This window comes from Lycium barbarum, chromosome 1 (genome assembly GCF_019175385.1).
Source record: "Lycium barbarum isolate Lr01 chromosome 1, ASM1917538v2, whole genome shotgun sequence".
NCBI lineage: Eukaryota > Viridiplantae > Streptophyta > Magnoliopsida > Solanales > Solanaceae > Lycium > Lycium barbarum.
The window spans coordinates 155,701,142-155,720,821 of NC_083337.1; the positions used below are offsets into that span (position 1 = coordinate 155,701,142).

The following is a 19,680-nucleotide window of genomic DNA, read 5'->3' on the forward strand; positions in this document are numbered from 1 at the left end:
TAAAATGTTTTTAAATCTCTAATTTTAACAATAACAATGTCTTACCATCTTTTCCAGATTATCATTTGACGCATAATAAAGCTAACTAAAGATAATTAGTTATCTATGGTTGATTTAAAGTAACATAGTGTCAGTTTTTCATTCCATCAATTTATAAAGATTTTTATGGTAGAAAACAGGATCCGGTTTATCTAGCAAACTATATGCTCCTATATTTGATTGATGGTGCATGCTTTGTGGTTCAGTGGCATTTATATGTGTTTTAAGCCTTTAATTGGTATTCTTTAGTCTTAAGTTCTAAGTCTTCCGAGGAGATCAAACTTTTTAAAACGCGCCATTTACTCGATACTCGAATGTATTGCTGCTTGCGTTTCCTTGCAAAATCACTCCAATAATTGAAGACAGACTGATAACTATGTGTACAAGCATGTGAAGCGCAAGTATCAGCATTGTATCTCATCGTCTTATCCCAGTCTATCACAAGAGAGAACCAGAGGCTCTTCTCCAGTGTCTGCTGGGTTTTGGAAAAAAATAAGACAACACATTAAATTGTTTTCTCTTTGTTTGAAGTTGATCTTTTGGGGTAGAGAGGTATAGAAAGAACCTTCAAGACTACTTTGGAGGAAGATACTGGCTTTAAGGAAAACATGCGATTTCAAGCATCCACAGGGAAATTATTTGCGAACTTAGAGCAAGTATAGAGTCCTCAATGGAGGAGCAGAACATTTCATATTGTCACAAAATTTGCAACATCTAACAAATTCTGGCCGATTATTATATGCAAAAAGTTTACGAGCCAAACGTGAGGGATACTTGATTACAAAATTCTGGCTGAAATAACCAATTCATTCATAATGAGGTGTGCAAAGTCAGATTTTAGGTGAGTTCTGTGAGATAAACTAAATCTAATTGAGTTTGGCTCAAAAACTAAATCTAATTGAGTTTGGCTCAAACAATGTAGGATTAGTAGTATACAACAATATTTTAAAATGTATACATATAGCTAGTAAGAGTATAGCATTCCAAATTCTTTGAATCTTTTAAGTTCTGAATTCGCTTAGATTTGATAGCTCTTTATCAAGGAGTTGTCAAATTATATTCACGCAAAAGCACCACAAAAGTAATACGTAACTGCTGCCACTCCTAAGAAGTGACAAAATTGTGCAGTTGACATGTGCAAGTTACTTGACTCTTAGAATTTCTTTAGTACTAAAAGTTACGTACTTCACTTTATTGGTTGTTCCTACTTTGCTTCGGTTCAGCCTTTTCAATGGGGGGTCTTTTTCACCTTTGTTTGCTTTGCTAGCGAGAGAGTTCTTCAGACAATCCTCATCATTTTCATCGTGTCCTGTCAGTACAATTTTAACCTGATGTAAAATGTACTAGCCTTATTTTCCTTTCACCTGTCATGGATAGTTACTACTATTACTTACATTTAAGGTGACTTGATAATGTAAATTTTTCTATATTACTTATCAATGTATGGAAGATAATTTCACGATATATTTCATGCCAAATTCCGTTTTGTACTTGAACAAGAGATGAAGATTTAAGATCTCTTCCAGGCTTGACCGGCGCATATTCTTTGAATTGAAAATTTCATACTTGTAACTTGTAAGTATTTGAGAGTTGACTCCAACCACCATTTACCACCAAAAAGGGAAAAAAAAAGGAAAGAAAGATAAAGTAAAACTCATACCAATTAGTAGTAGTTTAGTACTTCTTTATCTAAGTGTAAAAGAATTTAGAAGAAAATAAGTACTCTACAATTAGATGGACCGTTCTTTAAGGATTTAACTTATTTAGATTGATAATAGAAAGAATTTATACATTACTGGTGTATCCTAATTAATAGTATATTTTAGTAAGCAACATATTTTATTTTTTAAGTTAGTAATGTCACTCTTATGAAAAATTACTTGTAGTTATCTTTTACATGATCCTATAGTTATACTAACATATCTTATTTTTCAAGTTAGTAATCTCACTCTTATGAAGGATTACTTGTAGTTATCTTTTACATGATCCTATAGTTATACTATTGGTGAATATAAATTAAATTATTTGTTTAAATGGTAAAGACGAGTCTCGTCTAGAAGTTGTTACTTCAGCATTTGCATAAACCAAGAAACGAGATGGCATAAAATGACCGGAGGAGAATCATATAGACGTGATTCCTTTTCCTTAATTCCTTACTCTCTTGACTTTATGCTAAAGATACTAATTAACTTCTACAGTCTTCTTCGTTCTTTTTCTTGTTCCCAAATCTTTTAAAACCAAACAAGAAAGGATATTCAATTAAAAAACATTAACCATGTTCACTTTCACAGTATTTGGTAATTGATCGGTAGCTATGCGTTTATGACTGCCAAAATCAGAGGCGGAATTGGGATTGAATTTATGGGTTACGGATTTTAGAAAACGTAACTTAATGCATTCTTGCTAATTTATTTATATATATTAAGTGAATTTTTTGAACACAAATATATTGTTTGAATCAAAGCTGAGTTATGCCAAATCTATAGGCGAAACTCTTGCTCCACCCCTCGAACAAAAGGACCACATCAAAGAAAGCTACACCCTCTGATCTATACTAAGTGGTCTTTAAGAGTTTGACATACTCATTAAGAAAATTATTTAATAACATTAATTAAGAGGGTTAAATATGAACGGCTAAATCACTTATTTATGAATAGGAGAGAGTATTTCTTTGGGTCTGATTGGAAGGGAACTTTTTGATACATGTACAAAGTCATTGCATCATCTTCCTCATCGTGGAAGTTATTCCATATTTTATTGAAACACTTCAGAAGGTTCCAAAACTTGGTCATTCACAGAATTTAGAAGTATACAAATTGGAATTATTCCATGTACTTCTGCTAACCAGCAAGCTAATTGCGAGTAATTAAAAAACCATTGTCAATAATTAAGCAGGGGAAGGACAATGGTAATAGATTCGGACGGAGAGAAGAGTTCTTATAATTAAATCAGCTTTGGTTCATAAGAAGCTTCGTGGATTTTTTGCCAAATGGGGATGAAACACTTGCTATCTATGTTTGATGATATGATTAAAACTAAGAAGCTTTATTAAATGGATGAAAAATGATATTAACCTTTTCTTTTATTTATGTACAACTTCAAGTTTAATGTAGACTAATTACACATACATTATTTTATGTATATACTTGGCCTTTTTATTTCTTTTATTCTATAGGCGGACGACCTAATCAATTTAATTGCTTGCTTCGTTCATTCACCAAAACAATATAATGAAATTTTAAAAAGATAAACACAATAATTTGATGAAAGTATATATTGTCGACTTAATCAATTTAATAGCGTGCTTCCTTCATTCACCAAAATAATATAACGGAATTTTAAAAAAATACAAAAAAACAATAATTTGATGAAAGTATATATTGTGCGTTTATATAATTTAAGAATTAAGATTGTTTTGTACGACCATCTGCTATTTGAAATTCATTTGACTGACTAATTCAGATTTACATTGCGTAGAAAGCTTCTTACCTTGATATTCTTCATTTTCAGGGCTCATGATATTTTTGGCTAAAGATGGAGGCATTTCATCCCTCCAAGGGCATGGTAATGGTAGAATTAAGGTTTTATGCATGTACATATTCAGTGGATAGCCAACAAATAAAATCACTCAATATTACTTACTTTATTGTGTTACTTTGGAGCCATAAATCCTATACCAAACTCTTGAGATATATTACTCCAAATTCCAATCCAGTAGTATTTACTCCCAAAAAAAAAATAGAGATAAGAGGGTGCTGTCCCTAAGTGATAGCTCGTAATTAAGGTATACCACCACTTAAACTCCATCCAATGTCAAATCAGATCTTCCCACTTCCATATGCAAGTTCAAGGAACCATTAATTAAAGAGAAATTTATTGGCTTCCTAAAAAATTGAAAAATTCACAGCTACACCATCAATAAACCTGCCCAACACCGTTCGTATAAGTTTATTTTAAGAAAGGAGAGATCTTTTTAAAAAGAGAAAATTTATTTCTGCAACTCTAATTAATACTCCCTCTAGTCCATTTTACTTGTCGTCCTTACTAAAAATAGATGGTCCAAAATACTCTCTCCATCCATTTTTACTTGTCCAGTATACTATAATTAGATGTCCACTTTTACTTGTCCAGTTTAAAAAATCAAGAAATACTTTATTATGTCATACCCATTTTACCCTTATTATTAATTATTGGGTTGGAAACTTCAATAAATTGTTACTGGTTCACAACTTTTACAGTATGTTTGATTGATTTCAATTATTTAGATGATTAATATTAGAGTTGATATAATAAATTAAATTGTCATTTTATTTACTGCTCCTTAAGGGGTGTGTCAAGTCAAACATGAATAAGTAAAAATGAACGGAGGAGTAGTTGCCATTTTAGAAAACCAAGATGTAATCCAGTATTAGTTTTCACTTTTACGCTTACTCAACAAATATGGAGAGAGATTTATATGGTAAGAAAGAGAATAGTATTAATTGATATAAAAAAATAAATAAAAATAATTTAATCAAATTATCCTTTGAATTGATCCGTTCTCAAGAGTTGTGAAAAAAGTGACAAGTAAAATGAATAAGAGGGAGTATTTACATAGTCTATACTCGTCCTTTATCACATGGTCTATGTGCTAATCAAATACAGTAATCAAATCTAACTGCCGTTCTAAATCATGTCTATAATCAAAACATCAATACTTCATTAAGTTTGCAATGCACGATGATACACCTATATCCGGAAACATTCAGAATTTAAATTTAATGAATTTAATATTCTACTGAATTTTTAAATGATGGGTTTAAATTTACTATTAGTTATAATTTTATGAATTTTACACATAAATTTATATTTAATATTAAAAGTACTGAATTTAAATGAATCTGACGCCACAACGATGCATGCACCTTTGCTTACATCTAAAGTGAAAGATTTAAGCGGCAGTCATGTCATTTTATGAAGTTTATTTTTAATATAATTTTTTTATCAACATTATCAGATCATTAAATTAAAGGTCAATATAATTATAGGTATATTTTTCTTATAGAAAACATAGATTAGTGACCCGTAAGAAAAACATGATAAATAACCTATCGCGCGGAATTAGTAAAACTACTACCGTAATCTAATCGATTGATAATGTAAAAATTGTTTGCGGTACACCGTACACTCTCAGTAAATATAATTAAATCTTGGAATATACTTGGTAGAAATAAATCTTGTAATTTTTGTTTGTCTATTTTTTTCTTTTGGTTCTTCGAATTTGCCTTGTTCCAATTCCCAAATGTTTTCACTATGATTCTCGAGCTTCCAAAGATACATGCACCAATCCATCAAGTCAACGACGAATCTCTCTCCCTTAGACAAAAAATAATCTCCTTTTCTTTCTTTCATAAAAATGCCTACTTTTCAAGAAAAAGAAAGAATTCAAAACCAGTAAGCGAATAAACATTGTTGGAATATGGGGGACACAAAATAAAATATGTATCTGGTTTTACATTATATCAACTTCGATATATAAACTTTTATTTTCTATTTTAACTTTGGGCCTGTTAAAGGATTTTAGACGAAGAGCTTTGGAGAAGCAAATTGTCATTTGATTTGTTTTATTCCGACATTATATCTATATATAAAAATAATACCATAATTATAATATGAATAATTTCAAAATTACTTAAACATAAAATAAAAAAATTACGTGATATTTTATTCCAATATTGTTATCCTTGTCCCTCCGATCTTAGAGTCCATATGAGGCCCACGTCTACGAATAGGCAGGCTTTTTTCTTCTTAAATTTCACGTAGTTCCAGCATTGGATATTTCTAGGATATGAAACATTTTATTTATAAAGAAAAATTACACGATGTTAGGTAGGGCATCCACTATATACCTTGTGGAGCCAAAGAGGAGAGCTATGTGTGTGTTTGACACTAATACGGAGAGATCATGTATTCACGTGCCCCAATTTTTACACCTAAAATCTCCCCTACAGCAGTCAGCAGTTATGCATGTCTTCACTGTGTATTAGGATTATTCCTCAGAGCAAGCAACAAAGCTCAGTCCTTGTAATGGTCCAAGTTGTGCAGTACTGATACAGTTTGATTCTCATAATCCAAATTGTTTTCCTAGCTCTATTGTTGCTTTCCCTACATTTAGGCATATTGTTGTTGACTAGATGTCATAAACTATGTTAGTTACGTGGCTTCACTTTCGGTGTCACTAGATCTCTTCATGTGAAGAAGTGCAGAAGCTCACCCTTACTTCAGAGCTAATGGATGTTCCACATTTGCTTGTTGCAAATACTATTACACACATTAGGTGTTGTTCAACTATTAATTCCAATTGTATGTCTTGTTTCTTCCTATACTTTATCATATTCCAGCATACGACTATGACCAGGATTCTTCACTATTTCAAATATAACAAAGTTCTAACTGCTGCTGACACTGATTTTTCTTCCTTCTGGGGAATATGGAAACCCGGCCTGTTACTTTCAGCTGGGATAACCCAATTCTAGTTGCTTGGGGAATATCAGATAAGTATCTCCCAAAATCAGTTGCGGAAGAATTTCAGAGGGGAAATCCTAGATCTGTCGAGCTTAAGCTGATTGAAGGTGCTGGCCATATGCCGCAAGAAGACTGGTAATAGATTTCATCCTTTCACTTATATGGATATTAGCGTCATGTAACTGAATAGATTTTTCACGAGTCAGAGCTGCATTCTTTCTGACAGGCCTGAGAAAGTAGTTGATGCTCTTAGAATGTTTCTCCGAGTTTGAGAACACGACCTTTAACCGTGGATTCTCAACTACTCCAGACGGTATTCCACTTGCATCAGTGCACTACTAAAAAAAACAGGGTTTTTTGACCAAATAATTTCGATCTCATTTTTTGGTCGAAAAAAAATCGACCTGGTCGAATTTTCAGATTTTTTTTTTTTTTTTTGGATTTCGACCTCACTTGGTCGATATTTAAACGGAAAATAAAATTTCGACCGCATGAGGTTGAAACTTATTTTTGTACAAATAATAAATAAATAAAACATTTTAAAAATTTTAATTATATAAATAAAACAATTAATTAAAAAAAGAGAGCATATTTCGACTGCATGCGGTTGAAAATTAAGTCAAATTTGATCAAATCTGACTTAATTATTTCGACCGCACGCGGTCAAAAAAATAAATTTGAAAAATTTAATATACTCCCCCCCCCCCCCCCCCCAACATCAATCGTGCAATTCTCACCCCAAAATATACCAAAACCTAATTTTATCCCAAAACTCCCACCCCCACCACACCCCTCGCCCGCCGCCGACGCCCCATCCCCACCACACCCCTCCCCGCCGCCGACGCCTCATCCCCACCACTGCCTGTCCTCCGTCGCCGCCCTTTCTGTCCGCCAGGTACCTTCTTTAATTGTTTATTTTTTGCATCTTTTATGATATGTGTGGTAGTTCTAATTTCTTGGTCCTTCAACTTTTTTAGAGGGGGAACCACAGAAGCAAGTTGACTAGTGATGTAGCTGGGGAGCTTAGTGATACATCTGTAAGTTGTGAGGAAACTAGATCCATTCTCAGGCTATTGCATTTTCTCCATCTGTAAGTTGTGATGAAAACTAAGAAGCTTTTTTAGATGGATGAAAAATGATATTAACCTTTTCTTTTATTTATGTACAACTTCAAGTTTAATGTAGACAATTAGTCAATTACACATACATTATTTTATGTATATACTTGGCCTTTTTATTTCTTTTTCTATAGGCGGACGACCTAATCAATTTAATATCGTGCTCCCTTCATTCACCAAAACAATATAACGGAATTTTAAAAAGATGAAATTTGATGAACGTATGTATTGCGTGTTTATATAATTTAAGAATTAAGATTGTTTTGTATAACCATCTGGTATTTGAAATTCATTTGATTGACTAATTCAGATTCACATTGCGTAGAAAGCTCCTTACCTTGGTATTCTTTCTTTTCAAGGCTCAAACATCATATTTTTGGCTAAAGATGGAGAAATTTCATCCATCCAAGGGCGTGGTGGTGGTAGAATTAAGGTTTTATGCATGTACATATTCAGTGATCGATAGCCAACAAATAAAATCACTCAATATTACTTACTTTATTGTGTTACTTTGGAGCCATAAATCCTATACCAAACTCTTGAGATATAAGGGTGTTTACGGTCCGGTTTGACTCGATTTTTGGTTAAAACCAAACCAAATCAAACCAATTAAGTCGATTTTTTTAATATTCAAACCAAACCAAACTATTATAGTATAAATTCTATCGGTTTCGGTTTTGTCGGGTTTTGCGATTTTTTTCGGATTTTAAGAATGTATTAATACAAAGAACCTTTGAATTAAATGGTAACTAAATATGGCTTTGACGTGATCCATTCAAATCTAAGAATCTTCTTAATTAATTCGTTAATTTTATTTAGGTATAGGCCTATGGCTATGGGTATAGGAATTATAGAAACATAACATCTACTTTTCATTATTCTAATTACCTCCCTACATATAGCCTTTTGATATTACGTTGCCCTCCGGAATTTTTGTTTTCTAGACTCATCGTGTTTATGAAGCATTGAAAAGAAAGCACAGAAATTAAAACGGAAAATGATAAAACAGAAAGACAAAGTCATCTATCAAATCTTTTTAAATTCCAATTGCCATTTTCTTCCCTTTAATTTGTTATGGATAAAATGATAGTTTATTAGTAGTAATTCTTATGGCATGTAAAAGAGGGAACCGTAAAATTGGATAAGGGAAAAAAAATTATTTTACCTTTAGCGAATTTTTATTTTATTTTACCTTAAACTTAAATGGGCTCCACTTTTCTTTCTAATTATTTGAATTTATATTGGACTTGGTCTGAGCCAAAATTTTGAAGAAGATATATATATATATATATATATATATAGTATTTTAAATATGTATGTATCTATCGGTTTGGTTCGGGTTTTTTGGGTTTAACATCAAATCAAACCAAATATTATTGGTTTTTTAAAATTTAAAACAAAATCATGTCAAACCAAACCCGTTTTCAGTTTATTAATTCGATTTGACTCGATTTACCGGTTCGGATCAATTTTTCAATCTCATTTGAACACCCCTATTGAGATATATTACTCCAACCCAGCTGTATTTACTCTAAAAAAATTAGAGATAAGAGGGGCGCGAGCCCGGAGCCTAAAGGGTATAAAAATACACGGTTTTTACCAAAAGGGAACGTTAAAAATTTATTATACCAAAACGGGTATATCGTGGGCTGATCCACGATATACCCCAAATTTTTTTATTTTTTTTAAAATTATCAGAAAACGAAAACGAAAAAAAAAAATTACAAGTATAACGTGGACTGATCCACGTTATACAATTTATATTGTATAACGTGGATCAGTCCACGTTATACAAGTTATATTGTATATTTGGACTGATCCTTTTCCCCTAAAATATTTACCTTCGTTCCCTTCCCCCTAAAATCTTCCGCCGCTTCTTCATTCCCTTCGTTGTCTTCTTCATTCCCTTCGTTGTCTTGCTAAAATCTTCCATTCTCCTCCATTAATTACAGAAGCTCTATCTTCTTCTACTTTTCCTTCTCCTCTATTTTTTTTAAACCCTGCAAAACAATCTAATTTTTGAAGTAGCTTCTTCAGCTTTATCTATTATTGCTATTTAAATTGAGGTATTTTTTCTAACTCATATAATATTGTATATTTATAATAGATATAGATCTGTTTGTCTTATATATCTTAATTGTTATTTTTTATTTGTGTTATTTAATACGTTTATGTTATTTTGTGTTATTTTAATTTGAACTTAAAATATGATTGTTAGAAGCATTATTATATAAAAGGTCCTATTTGTTTAGTAGCACTTTTGAAGAAATTTGTTGTTATGTTACTGTTATTTTTGTGGATTCTTATATATAAAAGATCTGAATAACTAAATAATATATTTTGTTAGGAATTGTTATGTTGCTGTTATTTTTGTTAGTGTTGTGGATGTTTGTAAAACGTGGACTGATCCACGTTATACAAAATATAGTGTATAACGTGGATCAATCCACATTTTACAAGTTGAAACATTGTGGAACTGGATATTGCCAATAATAGACCGATGATGACATTTTCGGTACAGGAAAAAAGAATTGTGAAATGTGTCAAAGAATCGAATTTTTTCCTCTCTTTTTGTGAATGTTGCTTTGTTTGATGTATTTATGCATTACCATAGTAATTTATGACTGCAGAACCTGTAATTTCTTCAATATATTTTGTTATGGATTTTTATACAATATATTTTGTTATGGATTGTTATACAATATATTTTTTTAATAGTGAGTTACTCCAAATAACTTGATCTGGATTTCATTTTTTTTTTTGTATAAGGTATGGAGTTTCCACGGGTATGCGTACATCCGGGGCCAGAAGTGTACGATGTGTTAACACTCCAGGAGAAGCATCGATCAGAGGCTGTGTGGGATGGTTCCTTGAGAGGACCGACCGGATGCCTGTTTCCTCGCCGCGCGGATACTGAATTTTGGAAGCATGTGAGGCGTCATCCTTTTCATCCTCGCATCCTTGACTACTTTGGCCTGTGTGGATTTAGGGGAGTAATATAGGTAGGATGTGTATCATATGATTGGGCAGTCATCACTGCACTTATAGAGAGATGGCGTCCTGAGACGCACACCTTTCATCTGCGTACAGGTGAGGCGACCATCACATTACAAGATATCGAGGTCATGTTTGGCTTGGTTGTTGATGGTTATCCCTTGAATAATCTTAATGCTAGATATATCGATATTGGTGGGTGGCAACAATTGATCCATGAGCTTACTGGTTGGGCACCCGGTCTGGATTGTTTTAATGGTGTTAGTAGGTTAGAAGTACATAAATTAATTGAATATATTAGAGGCTTAGATGATATTACAGATCAGACCCCAGAAATTGATGTGCAGCAGCGGGTTAGGTTGTACTTGCTATGGCTTTGTGGCGGCACGATATTTCCGGATAAGTCCGGTGACTTACTGAATTTAGATTATTTGCTTGACATGCGTGACCTTAGAGCAATGAATGAACAAGCTTGGGGAGCGGCTGCATTGTCATATTTGTATACTTGTTTATGACGTGCTTCGTTGAGGAAAGCGAAGGATGTGTGTGGATTCATTTCCTTATTGCAGGTACGTGACCTTTAAAATTATATAATTTTATTTGGTTGTCCTATTTGATAGTTATAAGGTTTTTAGGTATTTATTTTTATTTTTTAATATAGGTTTGGGCTTGGGAGCGCATTATACCGATGCAGCCACCATGCAGGGCTCTTCCGCCACACACGGCTCTTGCACGAAGGTGGACTCATCGTAAATCCCACGAAAATGAGGCACGTGATGTTTTACCCATATGTAGGGATGTATTGGACAACCTAATAGATGGCCAGGTATTTTATCATAATTATGGTTGTTAATGGCGTTTTGATTGAATAATTATGCTTATGTGTAATTTATGTTCTTTCTATCGTAGTTTGTGTGGCAGCCTTATTCAGAGGCCATCATCAACAGACTCCCTGAGTGGTGTCTGCGTGGCCGAGATATTTGGATGGCGAAAGTTCCCCTTATTTGTGGGATCTATCGAGAGTGGCACATGTTAGACCGCGTTTTCAGACAGTTTGGTAGGAAGCAACATATTCCGGGTCCATATGCAGAGATTGATCCTTTTCATTACAAACGTGACAAGCGGTATGCTATAAAAGTGGAGGATCAAGAATATTTTACAGAAACAGACTTTTTGTGGGGAAATCGTCGAGATAGTTTAATTCGGGCCGAGTATGAAACTCAAGATCCACAGTCACTATCAGAGTATTTTTGTTGGTATCGACGTCGCTTGCGCACTTTCATAGGAAATCCTGCGCATAAAGTGGATAGAGGATACCTGTTGACACCCAATTTTGTCCCTCCTTAATCTTATTCACTCGGGCGTCTAAATTTATTAACGAGCTAAATACTTTATTTTCACTATTATTATTTTCGCTACTTTTTTTTATTATGAGCATTACTTTATCATAAATTTTAAACAGTTAGTCATCGTTTCGTTTTCAGGTTCGGATTCGTTAAATTAATTACTAGACAACACTTTCTAAAATCCTTATTTTTCTACATATTAATTACTATTTATCTTCACATAACAAATATTGTACTAGTTACTAAATTAGAAGCCTGAAAATAATTAAAATAGCGGAGGAAGGACCAACAATTTTCAGCCAAATTAATGGCCCAAAATACCAATACAATATTATTCCCTACCCAAATAAACAACCCACATTATATTTCCCACATAACCAGCCCACTTGATTAAATTATCCAGTCCATTACCCCTAAACTTTCGGACCAGCCCAATATTCACAACCAATATTCCAGCCCAATTAATTCCTACCCGACCAGCCCATACCCGTTTTGACCCGGCCCAACCCCTACACTTCAACTTCTAAACCCTATCCCTTTTCTCCTCTTTCTCCTTTCATCTTCTAGACCCGCCTCCCTCTTCTCTTATCCCCTTCTCCTCTCTCGTCTCCTTCCTCCGTCGCTCACCCCTCTCCCTGTCTCCCTCACGTGCTCCCTCTGCACATCCACTTACCCCCGCTCCCCACGTGCTCTGCCACCTCCACTCACCTTGCCCCCCACGCTCTGTCCCGCCTCCTCTCTCTCTCTCTTCATATTTTTCTATAAAAAACAACGAAATTACTCAACATTGGGGGCAGAGGATCGTTTGAGAAAGGGGGGAAAAGAACCGAGCATTTCTTTAGAAAAGGGGAATTTTTGATATTTTAGGGATTTTTTTTTTCCAGTATTTTTAGGGGATATGTCAGGTTTTTGATTCAATTTTTGGAGGGACAAATCATATTCCAAACTTAATTTCCCTTTTCCGGTGAACTATAGCCATAATCAACAATTACTCTATCTTTATTTTTTCGTTTTGAAACTTTAGCTACTTTAATCGGGATCGTTCGAGTTCGAGCATAAATCCGAGACCTCGACGCCTCAGTTCACTGCGCCAACAAAAGGTCAGTGCGTTTTCTCTTTTATTTCGAATTTGAAGTTTCTGATGTGTGCCTGTTTTATTATGTGTTTGGGAGCTGTTAGGATAGGATATTAATTGCTAAAATGAATTTGGAAGACGTATACTGTAGTTAGGATGCTTAGACTGAATTCCCAGGATTTAGAACCTATTTAAAACCGAACATACATATGATATACAATGGGTTACCAAGATAAGAAGAAGATATACATTCGATATACATCTGATATACATATCGTGGTGCATATATTTTAGGTATCATGTTTGTACTCTGTTGAATCTTATAATATTGTTTGAAGTCACCTGTTGATGAAATCTTTAGTCATGTGCCGTATGATTTAGACGTGATTCTGTATGTTTATTTCATTACATGTATATTTGTTTGCTTCTGTTCATGTCCGTTTAGCTGGAACTGATGTGTAGACTTTATGGGATTGAATAAATCTGAATGCTGTCTGATCTCAGTTCAGTAAAAGAACTTTCTGTAAGAACCTATGTGAAAAAGAAAGTTAGTCTCAAACATCCATTTCATCTTGTTTGATATTTAATCTTTGTTTTGTGTTCGTATGATTGGCTTAGCTCATTTGGTAGATGTTGTCTAGTTTGGCATGAAGTGTGGATCTATATGACTATAATAACATCTATTTCGCTTGTTCAAAAAATCTGATTTGAATTCTTGGGTTTAAGCTGGTAATTGTCCCTACACCATTCCTTGGCTATGTAACTCATATATCTCTGATTCTGCCCTGCTACATCAGAGTATAGTGTAATACCAAGCAAACACTATAAAAAATGTTTACTGACTGAGATATAAATAATATATCTCTGTGTATGATGTCTTATTGTTGAGGTGTCTGACTTAATGAAGAAAACACTATATTCAAATCACTTTGAGAATCTGGGTTGATTAACTTTGAGAAGGTTGACCTCTTCCTCAGTTTCTCTATTAATAAGTTGAGGTTTGCTTGACTTTATTCATATGTTGTTATCCTGGAAACTGAACTTGCTCTGTTCTTTTGGGTCGCTTGAATGTCTTGAACACAATTTAGATCTGAACCTGTTTTCCTCTAACTATTTTGTTGGTAGTGGGCCTTACTGCCCATTTCGCTATAAATCTTAGTGTTTTGCATTGTCAATATGATGAATATGAACTGAAAATGTGTGCCTGAACACCACAATATTCCCCTGGACTGCTGTAGTGTTTTAGTCGCTGTTGTGTTTAGTTTAGGAAATCCTGGATACTATTTGCTGTGTTGTTTGGTTCATTTGGTGCTTCATGTGTTTAAGCATTTGGATGCCTATTTCTCGCTCGGTATAGCATCATGTTGTTAGTCATGGCATTTTAGTTCCTGCTTCTTGTTAGATGAGTTTATCGTGTTTAGGTGTGGCTTTAGATTTCTTGCTTTCTGTTTATAGGAAAATCGAGCATGTTCAGTCATAATGTTTCTTCCTATATTTGCCCTTTCATGTGATCTGCATATTTCTTTTGATAGCCTTTTTTTTCTAGAAAAAGAAAAGAGTAGTTTCCAGTTTGTTAACTCCCTATTGTGGTTGTGGGTCTAGACTTTAACTCTTAATTTTAGGAAAAAGAAAAGAGTAGTTTCCCGTGGCTAGAGTTTTCTGTGTTCCTTCACAGTAAGAATTTTCATGAACCTTGCACAGGTACATGTTTCTAGTGTGGTTTAATGTATGTTTAGAGGCAGTTGGTTGTTCAATTTGCCTCATTTAACTGTTGCTTTCACTTAAAAGGAACAAATCTTTGTATTTGACTAAGGAATGGTTGCGGGTTAACATATGATACTACAAAAAATTTGTTATCTTCAAGGGGAGTTGGTTGCTGACTTTTGAAAGAGCTGGTTGCTCTTAGTTTAATGGCTCATAACTGGTTGTTGAACTGTTGCATTGTTGCTTCGTCTGCGGGGGTGAATTAAGTCGTATCCTCGAAACATTTTGGAGCAAGAAGTACTGCAATTACTGCAGATATGTGGTTGTAGTTTTGAGCCAATTTGCTATGGTGTTTCGAGAAATAATCTGCCATATTTTAGGCAGATTTGATTCTAAAATAACTGCAGAATTTTGGGTCATTTGTTGTTATGTCAGGGACAATCTTTCTTTTGTTTAAAGGCAAATACCTTCTATGTTTGTCTTACTTCTTTCTTATTGCTTGTTTGGGAATCATTAAGATATTAGTCACGGGCAGACCCTGTTTAGTCAAAAGCTATTGACTTGTTTCGCATTTGCATTTTATTTGTTTAGCTTTATTTATGGGTCATTTACTAATCCTTTCTTTTGTTTATGCATGACCATCGCGTGCGAGTCTCGGACTCGTCATCTCCCGCATTCAATGTTGGGCTAAGAGCCCAACATAATTTCTCTATCGAGTCAGCTACATAGCAGCAGCCAATCCGCAGCCAAACAGAAAAAAAATAAAAATCTGGGCCGAAGCCCAATAGGCCCGACAACTGTAGCAGCAGTCCTAAATAAATGGGTCAAACCCATTTACTCTTTTACTCTTTTCCTTATTTTTATTGTTGTGTATATTTTTTATTTGCTTTGTATGACTAACATCTCATCTTATTTTATTAACTTAGATAAACTCTAGCGACATTAAGGGTTTAGTTTAGTAATGGGTAGTTAGTTCCATAAATTACATTCACTTCTATTTTTAAAACTATTTATAGTATCTATAACATTTATTTGAGTAATTGATTTTCAAAATAGCACGACTATATCTTTTGGCTAAGGGAATCATAATTTATGTTTACTACCTTAGAAGTTTAAAATGTCACAAATCTTACACTAACGTTAGCTTATCCTAAGAAATAAAAAGCAAATTAGTTTCAAACGGATAACTTTTTCACTTTAGTTTCCTTTCCAACACTTGAAACAACCTTCGCACAACATACATTAAAATTAATAGTCTTTCTATGAAACTTTTAAAATTTATTTAACATTAATGTTACAATAACTCTTTCGATTTGTGAGTCGGCATAACTCACTTTTCCTTCAAATACATATCACATGTCCTGCTTCTTTTAGTTTATTTTAAACTCTTTATGCAACTATTATTTTCCTACAAGTTTTTTACTTTAAATAACTTAAGGAATATTTACAAGATATTTTCTTAAACATTTAAAACATTACATTTACACTTAGCCTAATTAAATTTTAGTCCGGTCGGTTAACCATTGTTAATGGGTCTTAAAGGGTGCCTAATACCTTCCCTTCAGACTAATTGAACCCTTACCTAGAATCTTAAGTTTCGCAGACCTTAAACAGAGCTAACTTTAAAAAATAACTTTAATAAACTTTAGGTGTCCTAATTCACCATAAATAATTAGGTGGCGACTCCTTAAAACAAACACAAAACAGGAATCACCAATACGTCATACTTCTACATTAACCTCCGGGTAAAAAATGGGGTGTGACAGCTTGGCGACTCTGCTGGGGATTACTCAGGTTCTAACCATAACGGACTTAGTTTAAATAGGCTTTGTGTGTTTATTTGGAATCACTTTATTTATTTGTTAACTATTTTTACATGCTATTAATTGTTTGTTTGATATAAACTGTTTGTTTTGATATAAACTGTTTATGTGTTACTGCTTCGATAAATTGTCATTCCGTTCATATTTCCTCCACTTTTGGAAATCTCACACTATCACACGTACACGCGAGGTGTGCTTAGCGCACCCGCAAATTTCTTCGTAGAATCCAAATCTTAGGAGAGTTGGCGCGTGCGCGGGGGTGTCCGAATAACGGTGACCGCGTAGCTTTCTCACTCGAGTAGTCCACTCGGGAACCTTGCGTCTAGTAAACCCACTCCTAGTCAACCTAGGATAGGGCTAAACCAACACCTTTTATTAAGAGCATACATTTCATATCCTAGGAGGTTTAATATCCTTGGTGTATTAAGCCCATTAGATGACTTTGTCCAAACGTCCAAGCGGGTTCACGACCCCAAGTGACACCAATCATACTTTATATGCATGTTTGAAGGATAACTGTGCCTAAATATTGACTATTTGCTCTAATTAATTAAACTTTAAAAAGGAGGGGGTGACTGACATTTCTATGACAGGTATGCATCGGAATATAACAAATGACGAAGATCAATGGTATCACAAATGGAGCTAGAAGTTAGACATAGAAATTTTATTTACTTTATTTAGATTAGGAAACACTTTATGTTGTATTCATTTGACATGTAATAAATATTACATTATCTTGTACTTTATTCTGGGAAATAGAATTCGTTTAATCAAAGCAACGGGATGACGTATTATGGCACACTTTACCCTTCAAACAAACGTTAGGCCTACCTCTGGCACAAAGAGGTCACATGCATGTTAGGACACGTTGTTGCTTGATATGCTTGTTTGACAACTTGTTTGACTCTATTTGATGAATTATTTGCTACATGACTTACTTGACTTTACGTGATAATGACTTTACCTAGATATGTTCATGAGGTTAACATCGTTTATACTGTATGTCTATTTTATCTTATTCCCAAACAGAGAGTTGATTCGTGTTGACGCTCGATGGCCGACCATCCTTACATCACGAGGTCAAAGACGTCATCGTTACCTGAACGTAGTTGGGCTGTCCAAGGAAATGAAATTACTATGTCTGATCCGGCCGCACCTGTTCCAACTGGTGTAGAAAACCTCGTGATCGCTAGCGATCCGCCTGAAACTTCTGAACATGGAACTGCTATTCAACGGGATGAACATATCGCCCGCCTGACTCAAGAAATTGAGAATCTACGTGGAGAACTAAATCGGGTTAGGGACTTGACTAATTTATCCATCACACTCCAAAATTCACCTTCTGAACCTAGCAATACTGCACCAGAACCACCTCGTTTCCCATCACTCGAATCCCCAGTTCCTGAGCATTTTCCTCCCCAAAACAATGCACCTACTAACAACAACTTGCCTCCGATCACCCCCGCAAATCCACCAAATCCATCATCCGCCTATACTCTCCTGCAAAGTCAACCACCCACCTACACTAACTATACTCCTCCACAAAATCAACCACCCACCTACACTACCTACACTACTCCTAATCCACCACCCGTCAACCCACCAAATCAATCACTAGGTCATACTCCTTACATTCCTTTATCCACCAACACTAACCCACCACCTATAACTACTCCTCTAAACCCACCGAATCAACCACCTATAAACACCAATTACAACACACCACCTCTTGTCCAAAACACCCCCATCGTCCAAACTTATCCAACCCAGCATATACACGGGGCACACTTTGCCACCCCTAATGCACAATATGTTCCTCCAGTATACGCCACAGAAACACAAGCCTTTACCAATCCAGTAACGGTCAGGTTCCAACCCGAGGTAGATCAATACGAAGAAATGGAAAGGGATGCAAAGGCAGGGGCAGATAACATACTACTAAAAGAGATCCACAGTCTCAAAGAAGCAATGAGGAACCTTCAAGTTGCTAGAGGAACTAAGAGTGTAGAATATGAGGATCTCTGTGTCCAACCTGACGTCGATTTACCCGTAGGCTACAAACCGCCAAAATTTGATACATTCAATGGAACAGGCGACCCTCATACACACTTAAGGGCTTATTGTGACAAACTGGTTGGAGTGGGCAGAGACCAGAGCATAAGGATGAAGCTCTTCATAAGAAGCTTATCTGGCGAAGCACTTACTTGGTATACACAACAGGATGTCCGTAAATGGCGTGGTTGGAGTGACATGGCGCAAGACTTTATGGACAGGTTCAGTTTTAACACCGATATCACACCAGATAGAGTTTACATGACTAAGTTAACCAGGAAGTCAACTGAGACGTTCCGCGAATATGCGTTACGTTGGAGGTCAGAAGCAGCCAGGGTTCAACCTCCGATGAATGATAGGGAAATGACTGCTACCTTCATTGAATGCCAGGCTGGCATATTTTACGAGAAAATGATAGGTATGATGGGACAAAAATTCACAGAAGTTGTTCGAATGGGAGAAGCCTTGGAAGAAGGAATCAAATCGGGGAAAATTCAGGATCTTATTGCTTTACAAGCAATGAACAAAGCTATACAATCTGGTTCTATCAACGGGATTAAAAAGAAGAAGGAAGATGTCGCTGCAGTCATGAACGCTCAAGGACATGAGCCGAGCCAAGCCATTCCATACTTTAACCACCCACAACAAACTTTCCACCCTTACCACTACCCTGAACCCTACCAAGCTCCACTACCTCCTTACCCCGTTTACAACACCCAAGCAAACTACTACCAACCCCGAGCACCTCCGCATCAAAACCCACGCCCGTATCAACCCAACCAAGCTCCAACTTACCAAAATCGACCACATACTATACCTAGAGCCCGTCCAAACCCTGACACCAAAAATACCCGTAATTACACTCAGATCGCTGAACCCTTGGCTCAATTGTTCGAAAGAATGAAAGCAGCAGGCATAATACAACCGATTGAAGGAAAAATTCCCGAGCCTATCCCAAAATGGTTTGATGGTTCCAAAAGCTGCGCATACCACTCTGGAGTTGTTGGGCACGCCACTGAAGA

The 19,680-nt window shown here is 35.2% G+C and overlaps 2 long non-coding RNA genes across 2 annotated transcripts; both read left to right on the forward strand.

Annotated features, from left to right (window-relative positions):
* The first annotated feature begins 5,729 nt into the window (after positions 1 to 5,729).
* Positions 5,730 to 7,749, forward strand: LOC132621319 (uncharacterized). Its single transcript, XR_009575501.1, has 2 exons — positions 5,730 to 6,678; positions 6,770 to 7,749. It is a non-coding gene; the product is annotated as an uncharacterized LOC132621319 (long non-coding RNA).
* Positions 7,750 to 9,977: 2,228 nt separating this feature from the next.
* Positions 9,978 to 11,979, forward strand: LOC132621375 (uncharacterized). The gene is made up of 3 exons (XR_009575506.1): positions 9,978 to 11,224; positions 11,317 to 11,481; positions 11,565 to 11,979. It is a non-coding gene; the product is annotated as an uncharacterized LOC132621375 (long non-coding RNA).
* The last annotated feature ends 7,701 nt before the right edge of the window (positions 11,980 to 19,680 follow it).